This window comes from Leptopilina heterotoma, unplaced genomic scaffold, assembly GCF_015476425.1.
Source record: "Leptopilina heterotoma isolate Lh14 unplaced genomic scaffold, ASM1547642v1 Lhet_228, whole genome shotgun sequence".
NCBI classification, from domain to species: Eukaryota; Metazoa; Arthropoda; class Insecta; order Hymenoptera; family Figitidae; genus Leptopilina; species Leptopilina heterotoma.
This window is the reverse complement of record NW_025110946.1, coordinates 2,560,088-2,577,931: the sequence shown is the minus strand read 5'-3', so window position 1 is coordinate 2,577,931 and position 17,844 is coordinate 2,560,088. Positions and strand designations below refer to the sequence as shown.

General features: G+C 29.2%; 1 protein-coding gene across 2 annotated transcripts in view; it reads left to right on the top strand.

Annotated features, from left to right (window-relative positions):
- LOC122502435 (zeta-sarcoglycan) overlaps positions 1–17,844 on the top strand; it is a 316,329-nt gene that overhangs the window by 277,676 nt on the left and 20,809 nt on the right. The gene's annotated exons all lie outside the window — the stretch shown is intronic.

The following is a 17,844-nucleotide window of genomic DNA, read 5'->3' as shown; positions in this document are numbered from 1 at the left end:
TTATGTTATTAAAGTCACTGAATTCAGAAAAACATTTAGAAGAAGCAAAAATTGAGCTTTATGTCTAGAAATTAAGTAAATTTCCATAAAAATTAGTTTCTCAAACTTCACTCAAACCCCGCCACCACATGACAGTCCTGGGAATCTGAATCTTTTTTTGTGTGTCGGTGTCTTTGTTGATCCTAAATTTTCTCAACGGATTTTGATTGCCTATATTTTTAATTGTATGTTGAGATGTTTTTCAAATTTTTAAAAGGCGCAGAACATAAAAAAAATAAATTGTTTATAAAAAATTTATTAAATAATTATTAAAAAATAAACTTTTCAAAAATTTTCTAATTCTAAACGAAAGTATATTTTATTCCCTTTATATTCCCGCATGGTTCATTTAATCGATTCTAATGTTAATGATTGGAAGATCCATTCTTTATCGATATAATGACCTAATTCTAAATTGTATTCCGATAACTTTTTATTTTTATTTATTAGGTATATAATTATTAAAACGTTGAACATTTGTTTATTTCTTAATTTTATTATTATATTACGTGTATTAAAATAAAATAAACATAAATTTTTATATAAAGATGTTTAATGGTTTTTTATTCAATAACACAGGCACACAAAAAAAAAAAGTGTCCTGGCCGAGACACTACAGTAGTATATTCCCATGTATTTTTGGCCGCTGAATCCGAATCTGAAGTCCGAATGCTCAAATTGGTTCTTTTTTTTGAGTTATACTCAAAAAACGACTCAAAACACGAATTTGAACCAAAAAAATTAAAAAATTTTTTTGTGACATGACAATAGCATATTTCCATGTATTTTTTCCCGCTGAATCCGGATTCGAAGTCAGAATTGACAGATGTGCTCAAAATTATGAGCTAAACTCAAAAAACGACTCAAAAAACCGAATTAAAATGACGAAAATGAAAAATTTTTTCTGTGACATTGCAAAAGTATATTCCTATGTATTTTTGCATGCTGAATCCGAATTCGAAGTCAAAGTTGACAGATTTGCTCAAAATTTTAAGATAAACTCAAAAAACCACTCAAAAAAGACTAAAAAAACCGAATTAAGATGAAAAAATTTTTTATGACACTACACTACTATATTCCCATGTATAAAGAAATGGAAATTTTTTGCTATGACACTACATTACAGTATTTCCATATCGAATCTCGCATTTAAAGTCAGAATTGACAGATTTATGACTGATTTGCTCAAAATTTTGAGATGAACTCAAAAAACTGATAAAAATGCCATTTAATATGAATAAAGGAAATTTTTTGCTATGACACTACACTAGTGTATTCCCATGTATTTTTTCACTGTGATTCCAAAGTCAGAATTTTCAAAGTGGCTCAAAATTTTGGATTTCATTAAAAGTGCTCAAAAACATGCATGCTTGTACCTGTAACCAGGGTTTGAGTTCTAAAAAATTTTATGTCATTCTGATAATTCTAACTTCGAATTTGTATTCAGCGTATATAAAATTCATGAGAATACACTACCGAATACCAGAAAAATGAACTCTTTTGCATTAAATTAAATTTTGAGCATTTTTGGATTTAACTTAAAATTTTGAGCCAATTTAATAATTATAACTTTGAATTTAGAAGCAGATGTAAAAACATGTGAATATACTAATGTAGTGTACTAGCAAGAAAAGTAGAGTTTCTTGACTTTAATTTTTGTAACTTAACAGATTTTCTTGTGTGTCTCAAAATTTTGAGCCATTAGAATAATTCTGACTTCAAATGCGAGATCCGAGTGTAAAAATATATGGAAATACTGTAATGTAGTCTCATAGCAAAAAATTGCCATTTCTTTATTTTAAATCGCTTTTTTTATCAGTTCTTTGAGCTTATCTCAAAATTTTGAACAAATCTGTCAATTCTGACTGCGAATACGGATTCAGCAAGAAAAAGTACATGGGAATATAGTAGTGTAGTGTCATAAAAAATTTTTTCATCTTAATTCGGATTTTTGAGTCTTTTTTTGAGTGGTTTTTTGAGTTTATCTCAAAATTTTGAGCAAATCTGTCAATTTTGACTTCGAATTCGGATTCAGCATGAAAAAATACATAGGAATATACTTTTGCAGTGTCACAGAAAAAATTTTTCATTTTCGTCATTTTAATTCGGTTTTTTGAGTCGTTTTTTGAGTTTAGCTCAAAATTTTGAGCACATCTGTCAATTCTGACTTCGAATCCGGATTCAGCGGGAAAAAATACATGGAAATATGCTATTGTCATGTCACAAAAAATTTTTTTAATTTTTTTGGTTCAAATTCGTGTTTTGAGTCGTTTTTTGAGTATAACTCAAAAAACCAATTAACTAATTATTAATTATGTTAATTAAATAACTCAAAAAACTCAAGAACCAATTTGAGCATTCGGACTTCAGATTCGGATTCAGCGGCCAAAAATACATGGGAATATACTACTGTAGTGTCTCGGCCACGACACTTTTTTTTTTTGTGTGCCTGTGTAATCAACATTTTTTTATTATTATTAATTTAAAGCGCGAAGCTTTTCAACCATACACGATGGACCTCATCAGGCGTTTCAATCACTGCAAATATGATCACTGTCAATACTCAAACATTACATAAAAACTTTTTTCTAAAAATACATAAAAAGTGAAAATGAAGAAATTTAAAAATATTTAAGATAATTTAACATTATATCCTGAGAGGCTAAATATTAATAACAAAGAGTGACGCTTAATTTAGCCCATTTTTCGGACCGCGAATTTTTCTATCAAACATATTCTAAAATGCGCCGTATAAAGGGATATTAATTTCATAACCATTTTGAGTGGAGCATATCCTTTGTTTTTTTGGATATAGTGTTAAAATGGGGGTTTAGAGGGGTTAAACGGGGTTAAAATACCAAAAATTAAATATGCTCAGATTCGCTACAACTGGTTTCTCGGGGGTTTTCGGGGTCGCTGATTACGAATCCAATGTCAGTTTTTCAAAATTCAAAATGGCGGATCCAATATGGCGGACGACATTTTCTAAAATTGATCAGATTCGCTTGAAATTAATTACTCAGAGGTTTTCGGGGTCGCTGATTACGAATCCAATATCAGTTTTTCAAAATTCAAAATGTCGGACGACTTTTTTAAAAATCACATCTTATTGACATTTTGAATTATGAAAAACTGACATCGGATATGTAATCAAGCAATAAGATGTGATTTTTAAAAAAGTCGTCCGCCATATTGGATCCGCCATTTTGAATTTTGAAAAACTGATATTGGATTCGTAATCAGCGACCCCGAAAACCCCTGAGTAATTAATTTCAAGCAAATCTGATCAATTTTAGAAGAAGTCGTCCGCCATATTAGATCCTCCATTTTGAATTTTGAAAAACTGACATTGGATTCGTAATCAGCGACCCCGAAAACCCCCGAGTAACCAGTTTCCAGCGAATCTGAGCATATTTAATTTTTGGTATTTTAACCCCTTTTAACCCCTCTAAACCCCCATTTTAACACTATATCCAAAAAACAAAGGATATGCTCCACTCAAAATGGTTATGAAATTAATAACCCTTTATACGGCGCATTTTAGAATATGTTTGATTGAAAAATTCGCGGTCCGAAAAATGGGCTAAAAAACAGGTGTTTTTAGCGTCACTCTTTAAAAAAAAATTTCTACATAACCTCAAACTTACATTTGTGAATTACTTCCCTCACATAAAGATTTTATACATTTCAAAACACAAAAATTAGATCCGGAAAAATTATTATGGTTTGTTTCGAGATGAGCGTTTGAACTTTCAAACTGTTTCTGTTTTCATTTTAACAACGTACAACCATGGCCCTGAGTTTGCACAGTTGTACCTGAGTCTCGAGTGCAGATCCCTCTAGGAAGTGGTGCAAACTAGCAGCCCCAGTTGTACCTGAGATACCGCCTGCTCGCTCCAGGTAGAGAGAAAGAATTAGTGCAAGCTAGCAGCCCCAGTTGTACCTGAGATACCGCCTGCTTGCACCAGGTAGAAAGGAAAGAGAGAAAAGAAGGAGAGAGTTGTCGTCGATCTTCCTCGGAGCAAGCCCCGAGTCAGTTCGACGGCGAACTGAGGAAATTGTCCGTGCGAGCAAAGTATATAGAAGTCTGGTCGTTATCCAGGTAAGTTTCGCGGTGGGGAGCGTGACGTTGCCGCGACGCGCAGTATGTGCGCGGTGGCTACTCTCTTCGCGACTAGCAGGCTGAACGTGCTGTAGTATATATAGATATACTGTCTGTACGAAATATAATTTCTCACATTAGATTTTAAACGCTATCGTTACAACATAGATGAAAAGTGTGGTTATGTCAAGGTAAATATTACATAGTTTAAACAGTGTTAATTTTAAAAGCAAATTTATTTATTTGCAATTGTGATATTATTTAGATTTTCAAAATAATTTAATAATATATTTATGAAAAGGGAAAAATTTTGCGAAAATGGTTAAGAAGAATTGTGTTTATATCTAGAGTATATTTACATACCGTAGAAGGATAGAAGAGACTAATGTTTTTAGACTCTTTTTCTTTCTTTACATCCTGGCATACAACACGACATTTTTTAAATAAAATAAATAAATAATTATTAAAACGAAATGTATTGTACACTGAAAGAATTTTGGGCACTCTGCTGCCATCTCACTATTGCGAAAGCGGCTCGGCATTAAAAGAGCTGCAGCAGAGCCACCTTTAGGTTAGATTATTGTCATTTACTGGATGATCGCTTTCTGTCAATTCGAAAGAGCAGCTGCTGCCCCTAGAAAAAGCAAGCAGGCTCATACAGTAAGAACACAGAACTATGAATTAGTCCACGAGTTCGAAGAGGACACTCTTATGCGGCGTTTAATAAGCGCTCACTCGCACTCACGCTTATAGTGGTAATTCGTATCATAGTTAGGTGTTCTTACTGTATACTCTATTAATATTATGTATTATTATAATTCAAAGTGTCTAATATTTATTAAGCTTAAATTTATTATATTGTAACACAGTGAAAGTAATTATAAAATTCTCCTTGTATATAATTTCCCATTAAAATAACCTAAAATTTGTTAATTATTTCACATTGTCAATAATTGTGTATAGTATTATACCATATTATAAAAATGACAAATTTTAATAATTGAAAATATTTTAAAAATTCACTTACATTTATTTTTGTTTACAAATAGAAATATTCAGAGTAATAATAATTTTTTTCAAAACGAGAAAATAAATGTTTACATATTTATCAATTTTACTTATTTTTAAACATGAACAGTTTTTAATTTAATTATTTATATTTCTAATACTTTAACAGGGTGGCCACATGTCAGTAAAGTCAGGGAAATGTCAGGAAAAAAATTTTTTGTCAGGGAAATTTAGAAAATTGGGATTTTTTCCACTTACTTTTAAAAATTGCAACTTTCCCGACTTTTCTTACAAATATTGCAACAAAATATTTTTTTTTTGATTAAATGTAACTGATTTCGATTTTTATTGTGCGAAAAATTACTATAAACAAATCTTTCAAATCTTATTTTTGAATCAATTTTCTATTTAAATTTTTTATATATATATATATATATATATATATATATATATAAAATTAAAAAGATTTTGAATAATTTAAATTTTGTAAAATTTAATTGACAATAATTATTTTTTTTAAATTATCTTGTTAGAATTTTTTAACATAAATTTTTGAAGAATTTTAATTGTAAATTTTCAAAATAATTGAATTATCAAAAATTTTAATGAAAAGTCTTAAACGTAAATTTAAAAATGAAAATTAATTGAAGTTAGCTTCAAATTTTTTAAAATTTAGTATTTTCAGTACTTTCAATTACATATTTCCGAATTCAAATACATACAAAAAATAATAACATTTAGAATTATTTTTAACATTTTGGAGAAAAAATCATGTTTAAAATATTTTATTAAAATTCATTAAGAAATGAATTAGTTTTTTTTTAAATATTACAGAAACTCTTTTAAGAAATTCAATTGTTTTCGAAAAGTTACATTAAAATATTTTTAAAAACTACTAAATTCTTAAAAAAAATTTATCATAATTTTGTAAGATTTAATTACCTTCGAATAAAGTAAATAAAAATGTACTTTTTTGGACTTATTAAAATTTTGGAGAAATCATTGTCATATTTATAATTAAAACTCTTTAAAAATTTGATCTTTAAAAATTTTGACTTTTTAATTGAATTTTTATTATGAATTATATATTTTTGTTTTTATTATTATTGTATTAAATTTTAATTTATTAATAAATTGAAATCAGAACAGCTACACTATTTTAGTTTTTAAATGTGGTCGCATTTGTCAGGGTAATTTATGTAGTATTGAATATTAAAAGCGTATAAATTAATGAATGAAATATGCATGTAAATTTGAAATCTTTATTGATTAGAAACAATTTTACTGTAAATTAAAAGTTTCGAAGATACAAAGAAGATTGACATACATTTAAATTGAAAAACGAAATTTTTTTAAATTAAAGTAGATATGGCGTGACAATGAAATGTTCATTTTTCGTTTCTACTGATAAACAAGGAGCGATGTTTGGCAATGATTCTGAATTTAAAAATTTCAATTCATTTTTTGTTTTAACCAGGTAGGCATGATAATGCGCATCAAACGTAATTTCCTCAAACACTTCAAAGTAGAAATAGATTTCATTATTTACTCCAATAATTTTCACAATTTTTCCAAATTCCGTTTCGCTTCCTTGCATATTAATTAGGGGAGAGTGGTCCTAAGTTGGCCGCCTAAGCAAATTGGTCGAAAATAGTAACAAAATGAAATTTAATCACTTCGGCAAGTATATATTAGTGTTCAGAGATCGTTTTGCTATAATTTTGTGGTATTTAGAACGTTTTAGAATGGCTTTTGTAGTCTTAATACAATAAATAGTAAAAAGCTGCATTTTGGACATTTCAGAAATAGCGGTCCTAAGTTGGCCACCCCCTGGTCCTAAGTTGGCCACCACTTTTTTTCGCTTCTGTATAAGGAAGAAATGCATATTCTTTTCAATTACGCAGAAATTTGACAAATTTGATACATTTAGGAGAATAAAAACGCATTATTGAACTATTTTTGTTTAGAAAATGAAGGATTATTTTATTTCATTTATTTGCAGTGGTGGATGGCTGTGGAGACAGGCGTTTTTGTACTATGTCTTTTCTAATGTTTTTTAAACCATTTTGTCTTTGTTTAATTCCTACGTTACACTTTTACGGTCTTTCTCGTGATGAAAAACACAAAAAAGAAGCAAAACATATATAAAAACAAACAAAAACAATAGGTGGCCAACTTAGGACCACTGTAGATTTTTACAAGTTTCAAATTATTACGCTAATAAAAAAAATTTATTAAAAAAATCAACAGAACCTCTTATTACAACATTAAATAAAGGAACTAGCGCACACACTCATTTAGAAATTTTTAATTATTTATCTCTTGTAGCTGCTCTCGAAAAAACAAGAAAAATCATATTTTTTTGGTCGAAAACAATATTATTGTCCTCACAATGCGTAGAAGAATCTTAGATTATAATTAGGTCCATAAATTATATCATGGTTTATCAATATATCATACCACAAAATTATAGATTCGTCCAGTAAACCATCTCTGAGAAATGCAGGGTGGCCAACTTAGGCCCACGGCCAACTTAGGACCACTCTCCCCTACTAATAATACCAAAATTCGAGGTGTCCTTTTTTTCCACTAACCCATTGAATATCCTTTAGAACTTAAATTCAAAAATGATATTCTTTTTTATTTATCAATTACGGTTTTCGAGATACGTTACAGTTTCCTTAAAAAATGTTTTTATAATAAATTTTAGATATTTGTAATCGTGGAGATTTTTAGATTCTGAATTTATATTGATTTCACTTGAATGTTAAAATTGCAAAACTTTTGAGCAATAAAAATCAGGTTGGAGACCCCCGAAGCTCATAACAAAAAACCCACGATTCTATTGTGAAAAAAGGGATACGCACAAATTTGAAGTTTTAACGGTACTTTACATTTACCCACTATATTTTGGTGCGAGCTAAAAATAAAAAAGATGAATTCAATGAGAAATAATCACAATCCATAATAATCAGGATTCAACAGGAGCATAAAAAACCCTTTAGTCAGAATTAACCAAAAGCTTCAGAAAACGTTAAAGTAGTCACAAAACATCAAATTTTCTGACGTTTTCTTATTATTCCTGATTTTATTTTTAGCAGTGTATCATAATAAAAATATTTTGTCGAAACTTTAGTTGTTTATGAAAGTAAACATGTGTCTCTTAGATTTGATGTAAAAAAATAAAAATTAATGAAAAAGAACATTTGTTTTTTTGTACATTAGAATGCAATTACGAATTTTTTTAAATTTATGTTAACTTTAACGGTTAACGTTAACTTCCGTTAATTTTCTTGTTCGTAAACGGATTAACTATTAACGAAGTTAACTTTTTCACTTAACGAATTAACGATTAACGACGTTAATTTTTAGGTTAACGGTGCCCACCTTTGTAAATTGCAGAACAATCCGTTTCATCTAGCGTTCCAAATTTTGGTTTACTATCAAACTCTAAATTGTGCATCAAATAACACATTTGGAATATTTGTTTTGTTGCAACCGTTTTTAATAAATTTATTTTGCAACTAGATGCTTGAGCAGATGCTTTTATTGAACGGTGACGGGATTCGTAACGCATACTCGAGAAGCGAACTAATGGACCATTTTGCAATAAAATTCTTCCATAATGAAGAAGATTATGGAATTTGGGCTTTAGGGCTCCGTAATGTTCTACATACAAGTTATTTAGCTTTTTTACTAAATTATCTAATCGTTTACTGTCACTACGAATTACTCGTGGTGAAAGAATTATATCCAAAATTTGGCGCAAGTACTTAAAAAGTTTCCAATGCTTATCATGTTCAGGAATATGGTGTCCCATAACTATACTGAATATTTGAATAAAATTAAGCATTTCCGCTGCAGACATTTTTAGTGACATTTTTTTTTATTCTATTAAACAAAATGGGTGGTGGTTTATTAGATTTGTCAAATGATCCGTAGTCAAAATTTTGAAATGCCAGATTTAAATCTTCCAATGTAAAATATTGTTTAATAAAGATGAATGTGTATAGTAATGACTGTATCACATATTTACCGACACCTTCCAAAACATCATGCATAATGTCGACAGTCAAATTTTCCGTCACGTTAAAATTATCAACTTTATTAAATACACAACGTTCTTTTATACCACTTTTCGAAGAATCATCCTGCTTAATTGCTTCTTCATAATTTTGGCAGTTACGCAATAAAGATTCGCTTTCCGCTGCTAAAGTCGCAGATGTTTTCGATGAAACTGTACAAATTCGACAACAAACAGTATTCTTAAAGCATTCTATAAATCCAAGAATACTGTTTAGACCTAAGTTGTCACCTAAGATTAACACCAATTGAAATTTTACAAGTTTTGGGACACCATTAACTGTTATAAATATTCCGGTTCGTTGGAGGAAATTTAATTCTTCAATTAATTTTCCAAAAACTCTTTCATTGGTACATTTTTTTTATCTGCTGAATATATTAACGTTGAGAAAAGAATGCTACTAAGTTTTGATGCAATTCGCGGCGGCAAGCATGCAATATATGCGTATATAACCCCAAATTTATTTACACCCGCGTGACTCCCTAACGGATTGCCGACTTCCACTTCATCATAAAAAATAAAAAGTGGTAAAACAATCTCCTGATTAAACTTACTGGAATATTTATTTAGCCATAAGCTGCCTTGAATAATATTTTTTATAATGTTTGATTCTACTGATAATTCTTCAATGTATTCTAAAATTCCACTAAAAATACCTGGTATTTCCAGAAAACATTTTAATGACTTTTGCAAAGGAACATATATACCGGTTGAAAATTCGGGAATTAACTTAATTTTATTCCCAACAAGTTTTTCGGTTAAAAAATCACCTATTAGTAATTCATCAGGTTCGGTGTAACCTTTTCTCTTTAATAAATTAAATCGTTTGAACTCTGTTGACAGGGAATCAAACACGTTACTATGTTTTGTGAAACATACTCTAATATCTTCAAGGGAATCTGCAGTAATATTTTCTTTTTTCAATATCTCGATAATGTCATTTTTAAGAGATGGCAAGTATGCGCTACGAATGAAGTCAATGAGGAAATCAATTACTTCTTGCACCAATTTTCGCGGATATGTAGGTTCGCTGTATAGAAAAAGAATGAATGATAAAACGGTATTTACAATATTTAAAAGATCCATTCTTAAAACCAATGCATTTAATGCGAGTTTAATTATTAAATACTTTTAAATTGAACATCCAATATAAAATATCTCTTTGAGATTACTTTAAACATTTAAAATATAACAAACTCATAAAATCTTTGTCAACATTTTACAATATTGATCGTTAAATTAAATTAAACTCTTGATATTTTTTCTATTTTAAATTCAAATTAACCGTCAACTTTTCTTTTTAGTCAAGTAGTTTTTTAATCTCGACTACAAATTTCGAAACTGGTATAGATGATTTCGTGGTGAAATTTATATCATAAACTAATTTGCTTATGAGCATGTAAACGTGATCACATAGAAATGGCCAGCTTTTGAGAGCTACTAAACACTTTAAGCATGCTTCCACTGCTTTAACGGCATCAGTGTATAAATATTTTTCAGAATTTACAATAACATAAATAGCTGAAATGCTTTCAACGCTTCCGCAGAATATAACGTACGGATGAATTTGTTGATTGTATCCTCTCAAAGAAGTTTCGAAATCTTCCTGTTCCTTATCAAGTTGATTAGGATCCTAAAACAAAAAATATTATATAATATGTGCGAAAAAGAATAGTTATATTGACATACAGAATTATAGATTCGTACTGTTACGTGCAAAATTAACGTCTTCGAAATATCCTCCTTTGTAAAAATTTTTGTGCTACTCTTATTTAGCTTTATAGATTTTGTTACACTGACACAAAGCGGAAGTAGTAATAAAGCTACAATATTCCTACAAGCTTCTGAAAATTATAAAAGTAGTTAATTTACTGGCCTTCCTTATACATTATAACATTATTATTAACTTAAATAGAGTGATACCTTGTTTTAGAACATGGTTGTGAATTTGCATCAATTCTTTCACTTCTTTCATGCGGGATTTTTTGCAATGGTCGATGATTTTCGGAGCGATACTTGTCCAACTTTTACTTAACAATGAATTGAAAGATTTTAGTTTAACCTCGTCAATATCACCATTGTCATGTAGGTTCTCTATAACTTTTTTAAAGTCTTATTCCAACTAAAAAATAATTTTATATAATATTATGTTTATATGACTTTAATAACTTAAAATAAGATATCTGAAGGAAAATAAATAAATCTATTTATACTACATACCAAAGATATACCAATCGGCGGTCGCACACAACGGTAGGTATTGAAGTAAATTTCGAGATTTACAGGAGACTTTTTCTCACTAAGGTATACTATCCTTCTTTCAAAATTGTTCTCCCACTCATTTAGAATATCTAGGCTAGTGTACTTGTCCTCGTCAATATCCGTTATAGCATTAAATCCGATTTGTATTATTGTAAAAAGAGTTTTATAAACAAACAATTATAACACATGTCTAAAGGTTAAAATATTCTCATTAATATTATTTATTTGATTATAAATTATAATAACCTTCAACAATGTTCTGTGCACTTTCTGCCTCCGAAATATCTCCTTTTGTGAGTAAAATGCCTGACTCTCTTAGTTGCTTTCGAATAAATTTATAAGTATTGTACAAGCATCCACGAGCACAAATTGTTTCATTATGTTTCGTTTGACGTGGAGGCTTGTAAAAGATTTCTGCGTCTTCCTTTGGGAAAATTTCAACAATTTCTTGTCGAAGCTTCAAAAATTCTTCAACTGTTATTCTGGAAAAATATGTAAATAATGAATACATTAAAAAAATTTATTATTGTGTACTGAATATTATATTATTATTATTATTATTATATTATTATTATTATTATTATTATTATTAATATTATTATATTATTATTTATTATTATTATTATTCACTGTCACGCACTAAACTTTTTCACCCTTTGCATACGAAAGAAATTTGTTCAAAGCACATGTGCAGTAATACGCCAGATTGCAGGGAGCGACGCGAACCTAACCATAAAGATCTGCTACCGCGCCAAAAAAGAGCAGCTGCTCGCCCTAGAGGAGTATATACTACTCTTAACGAAAGTGGCGCTGCTACAGGAATGCTATATTATTATTATATTATTTATTATTATTATTAAATACTAGCATGTTATATTAATTATTATCATCCATATTTTAATTAAATTAAATGCTATAAAAAATGATACATCACAAATGGATTCGTTATGCGCATGCAAAAACAAAATTACTTTTTACAAAAGAATTATGAAAACACAAAAACACAACTTCACATACGATACAAGTATAATGAAGGGATAATATCAACCCCCAGAAAATTGCATTCTATACTTTTAACAAGGACATAATATTGAGAAATTATAAATAATATATAATATTTATAAATCAAACTCACTTGTAATTAATTGGATCATCTTTCAATTTATTCATAATAATTAATCTTTTCAACAAATGATAATCAAGTTGACCTTTTAACAGATATCTTCCAAGTATTATTCTACCGTCTAAATTGTCACGAGAATTTAAGAAGCGAAATAACTCATTATTATTGTTAACATTAAAACCTGGAAGCGTTTCATAAATTAAGACGAGAAAGGATATTAAAAAATTTATAATTATTTAATGGATATATATAATAATAAAAACAGAAGTGAATTATATATTAGGCAGGGTAAAAAAATTACTTTTCACGGGACGTGAATTATCAGAGTGATTTGTGCTAGCTGGTGTTAGCTGATTAACAGATTGACTGACATTTAAAGATATAGTTTCAACGTTTTCTACGACGTCCACTTGCATAGTCTCTTCCATCATGCAATTATCGCAAATAACCTATAACACATATAGCAATGGAAAAAAGCGAAAGTATTGATACTTTATAAACATGGATTGCAAAAGTTAGGTTATGTAATTAAAACACCAATTTATTCAAATATATATATATATAAATATTTTAATTTATAAACAATGTAAAAAAAAACTTTCAGCAAAATGAAAAGCTGGTCGAACAACCACGCTGCGTGCATAAAAGTTAGGTTATACATACAAACCACAATTACTTTAACATTACACATATAAAGGGAAAAACGTAAATTTGTGCATCCATAAATATATACATTTCAACTTACTTTTAACAGCTATAAATTCCTGTAAGAAATAATCCTCGGTCAAATACAATTTCTGTCACGCACTAAACTTTTTCACCCTTTGCATACGAAAGAAATTTGTTCAAAGCACATGTGCAGTAATACGCCAGATTGCAGGGAGCGACGCGAACCTAACCATAAAGATCTGCTACCGCGCCAAAAAAGAGCAGCTGCTCGCCCTAGAGGAGTATATACTACTCTTAACGAAAGTGGCGCTGCTACTTGCCGTTTTGCTCAGTTGCTCCATCTATAGGAGCTGCAACTGCACCAAAATTCTTTCCGTGTATATGTATGTATCTCACTAAGACCGGCTAAATGTAAACATTAGATCTTACATCTCACTCTCACAATTTTTACGAGAAACAGAGACACAACACAGCTTATGCGCATGATCAACTTAATTGGAGGTCGACTAGAACGCAGTGAGCCTGGCACTTTTCGTGCATATTTCTCTGAGATTTTTAAAGCGCTTTCTACACAGAGTTCGGTCTCCATACTCTTCCTTCCTGTCTTAAATATTTTTAAATGTCTTCATTTTCACTTTTTATGTATTTTTAGAAAAAAGTTTTTTTTGTATTGTTTGAGTATTGACAGTGATCATATTTGCAGTGACTGAAACGCCTGATGAGGTCCATCGTGTATGGATGAAAAGCTTCGCGCTTTAAATTAATAATAATAAAAAATGTGGATTATTGAATAAAAAACCATTAAACATCTTTATATAAATTATTGAAATCTAGAAATAACGAACTTCATATATATAATAATTTTATAATATTATATATTAACATAATAAAACCTATAATATTAACATATTCGTCGTCGTTTTGTCGTCCGTCGCTCGTGTAACTACGTACTTCATCGTTCGGTCGTTCGACTTTTATCATTTACTAGTACAACTTCTGCGCGCCCATTAATTGTTTTTTAACTATAAAAGATTATGCTTCTTTTAAACAAAAACGCTTTAAATGAGCACTTCAATTTTTTTTTAATATGTCAATCATTTAGAAACGAATCCCACAAATTCCACAATACATTTAAGTAATTTTCATATGCTTTAATATCTTAAAAATGTTCACATAAAATATTTCGAATATCCAGTAGAGCGAAGAATTTTAATATCTTACAGATATCGTAGAATATCTTAGATATCCCCTATAAACATTAATATGAATCAGCGGAAAATCGCTGATTAGGTAGCTATAAGTATGCAGCTGATTTAATCAGTGTATATAAGCTAAAAAATCAGTGACTATTCGCTGATTCATTAGTGTATATACGGGTAGTTCTACAAACGAAGGAAGAAAATGAAGAAATTTTTGGCACAACATTTTTTTTACGTTCAGGTTTTAAAAAGTAGGTTAAATTCAAGTTAAAAGTATTGTCAAAGTTACCTAAAAGTGGCCAGTCAAAAAAATAAAATTTTAAATTTTACATCTTAAGCACATGTGTATTCTGTCAGAAAGTGCCAGGAAACTGAGAACCAGGAAACTGAGAATTTGGTCATTTTTCGTCTAAAAAATTGAAAAACAAGGCTTAATAACAAAATTCGGAATACTGGTCAACAGGGAATAAGGTTCTACGACACCTAGAACAACAAAAGTATAAAAACATAAAATATTTTTTTTTAAATGCGTGCCAGGAAACTGAGAATTTGTCTGACCAAATGCCCATTTCGATCACAAAGTACAAAATTTTAGTTAATTGAACTGCAAGTTAAGTAAAATGCAAGTGATATCATATTTAGTTAACCTTTATTAAGCACTGTGAAAAATATTGAATTAATCGGAATGAAAATTCTTAATAATTTTAACGTTTTTTTATGATGCCAGGAAACTGAGAATTAATTCGAGGGACAAAATTTAAAATAATATTTTTTTAATAAAATATCAAGTATTGTAACAATTATTTAAATCTTTGTAAAGTACAACTATTTGAAATTATTATCCAAGTGTAAATTTGTATTTAATCGCTTAAAAATAATATTTATATAATTTATTAACTTTCATTTTCACATTGGGACATGCCAGGAAACTGAGAATTTAGCACTTGAATGCTTATTTTTTGCAAAAAAATTTTTTTGAAACCGGGTAACGTTTTGAGGCATAATAGTAATCATTAAGCACTACAGTACCCATTAAAAATAATTTTATTTTTTTTAAATTAATGTAAAAAACAACCTTGGACAACATATATTCCCTCGTTTGTAGAACTACCCATACGCTGATTAAATCAGCTGCATACTTATAGCTACCCAATCAGCGACTTATCACTGATTCAAATTTAGAGAGTACAAATATCTTAGGGATTCCCTAATTGTATAGAAATGGGAAACATTCAGGGTATTCTTAAATATCACCTAAGTAACACATGACATTACAGTAATGTGACCGTAATGTTCCATGTAATGTTATTAATATACCAATGTAATACAAAAATGAAATTTCAATAACATTAACATGTCCACCCCAATGTGATATTTTAAGTTATTGTAGTTACATTACATGGTAATATTACTGTAATATTGCAGTAATGTGAAAGTATTATCGCAAAGAAAGATAAAAACAATTCTTTTTATATGAACGGTGATCTTTTTTCGTATTATTACGGTGACATTACTGTAACACTACTGTAATAATATCTAGTATATATTTTATATATAAGAATTATTTTTCTATTGTAAAAGTAACTTAAAATTTTTTATACATTTTACTTGCATTTTCTAAAGAAACGTATGTAGATAAAGTCTCGTCAAAATATCAATTCTATAAAAAATTCAATACAAATAAGCCTATGAAACAAATGTTACTTTTTTGGGACATATAAAAAAGTTAGACAAATCACAAGTGATTCATTCGGACGAAACGAACCGTTAGACGAACGAAATTTTTGTTTTGCAGTTAACTTGACAACTAAACTGTCATTTTGAATTGTTTGACAAAACGAACTTCTATGTCAGAAACACTCAGATCCAAAAATGTTTTTGATGTCGTAATTTGAATAAACATTATTAAATTCTTCTATAATTTATAATTATAAACTACATTTTAATTCAGTAGTACATTGAAGTTTATTAATGTATTAATTAAAATAAAAATTTTATCAGGTATTAATTAATCCATTTTTTAATTAATTTTTTATAATTATTATTAAATGAATCGAAGATAATATTACTTCAAATAAAGAATCCTTTTATAATTTAATACAATAAAAATTAACAAATTTATTACTTATTATTAATTATAAATACTCATATTGAATAATGTAACAATTAATTAGTTATAAGAAACTTTATAATAACAAAAAATTGATTAAATTACATATATTTTGGAAATAATTTAAAAAATGGTTTTAAAAATTTTATAAATCAAACCTATTTTATTTTTTAGTTTGTAATACAGTGAGTTCCCGCAATCTGACTAAAGTCTCGAATTTTTCCTTGGTGGCTTATTCGGTATATGACCATCCCGTCAAGCGCTCCCCCTCCACCAAGATCCTAGCAATTTCAGGGACGTAGGACGTAGTCCTAGCAAATTTTAACTTTTTTTTGGCTCTAAACAAAATTTTTATGCCGCTTTGTCACTACGAGTAACCACGAAAAACTAGGAGGCTCTTTCGGCACTGAGCGCGCGTCAAAAGTGAAAGTACGGTTGGTCAGGTAGCGAAACCGATTTAAGCCCATTAAGAGTCAGTTGACGAAATTCGTCAGATAGCGAAATATTCATATTGCGGGAACTGACTGTATTTAATTTCTGAAAATATCCTATTGAACTCAAATAATTAAAATAAAGTATTAAATGTAATTAAAGTAATCTGTTTTTAAAATTAATAAATTTAAATATCGCTGCCCTGCAAGGGTTCTGCGAATAGAATGTGGTATAGTGTTCCCGAACTGACTTTTTGTGCTGAACACGAATCACACTGTAAAAAATAGAAAGGTAATAATTCAGTACCAATTTTTGGTACTAAATCGAGATTTGGTTCTATTTTAATACCGAAAATCAGCTCTAATTTAGAAGCTTTTATTTACAGTGCAGGGCTTGAAAACTTCCCATCGCGTCACGTTTTAGAGAAAATTGGGATTGAAACCCCTAAAAACTGCGTTTTTGGCCATTTTAAAAAAATTATACAGCTAAATCCTGACGTGCTACAAACTTCGCTAATATCAGAAATTAAAAATTAAACCATGCCCTTTCACATGAGCCCTATGACGATTTGATCGCATGCAGCCTTAAAGCAGGGGGTGTGTTTATATCTAGGGGTGCAAGAAGAAAATGTTAATAGAACAAAAATATTTAAAACTCCGTCTATTTCAATGAAACGTTTAAGCGGGGTTGTTGGGGTTGCTGAGTACGAATAAAAAGTTAGATTTAAAAAATTCAAGTGTATAGGTTTAATTCAATACGAAAGTCAATAAAAATTTTTTAAAAATTATGAATTTTGTTGTTCGAGAAAAATCGGAG